The sequence below is a fragment of the Arachis ipaensis genome, chromosome B05 (assembly GCF_000816755.2).
Source record: "Arachis ipaensis cultivar K30076 chromosome B05, Araip1.1, whole genome shotgun sequence".
NCBI classification, from domain to species: Eukaryota; Viridiplantae; Streptophyta; class Magnoliopsida; order Fabales; family Fabaceae; genus Arachis; species Arachis ipaensis.
The window spans coordinates 8632856-8633400 of record NC_029789.2 but is presented as its reverse complement, the minus strand read 5'-3'; the positions used below and the strand labels follow the sequence as shown (position 1 = coordinate 8633400).

Here is a 545-nt window from a genome sequence, read left to right as displayed (position 1 = left end):
TGTCCAATATATTTGACAAAAAAAAAAAAAACTTTTATTTGTAAAAGGGGAAATTAAAAGAAATATCACCTTTGTAGATTTGTATCAAAGTGGAACAATATTGTATCATCAAGTAATAATGGCAATATTGCATAAATAATGTTTTAAGCCCTTCAATTCTTGATATGAATTTAAAAATCTTTGTTATGTGCTTCACGATTGTAGAAGAAGGGAATGTCTTATTTAGTTGATGATGTAATAATATTGTATTATGTACTAGAATATATTAAGATTAATTAATATTTATTAGAATTATTTATTATATTTGAATATTTATTATAGGATATTATGTTTTTATTATGAGTTTAATGTTGATGCACTAACAGCGTAAAGCACTTTACACAGTCGTGCAATCACATCTATTCTTTTGGATGACTATTCATGCGGTCAATATAAAAAATAGTTATTTTTTACTGATGTGACATTATATAATTGAATACACGTGTAAAACTACTCTGCTTACATCAAAATTAAATTCTTTTATTATATCAATTTCCTTAATACTT

At 23.7% G+C, this 545-nt stretch overlaps 1 protein-coding gene across 1 annotated transcript in view; it reads left to right on the top strand.

Moving 5' to 3' along the window:
- LOC107642793 (peroxidase 10-like) overlaps positions 1–150 on the top strand; it is a gene marked incomplete in the record, with an annotated part of 2029 nt that extends 1879 nt beyond the window's left edge. The window contains 1 exon segment of the mRNA XM_016346267.2: positions 1–150.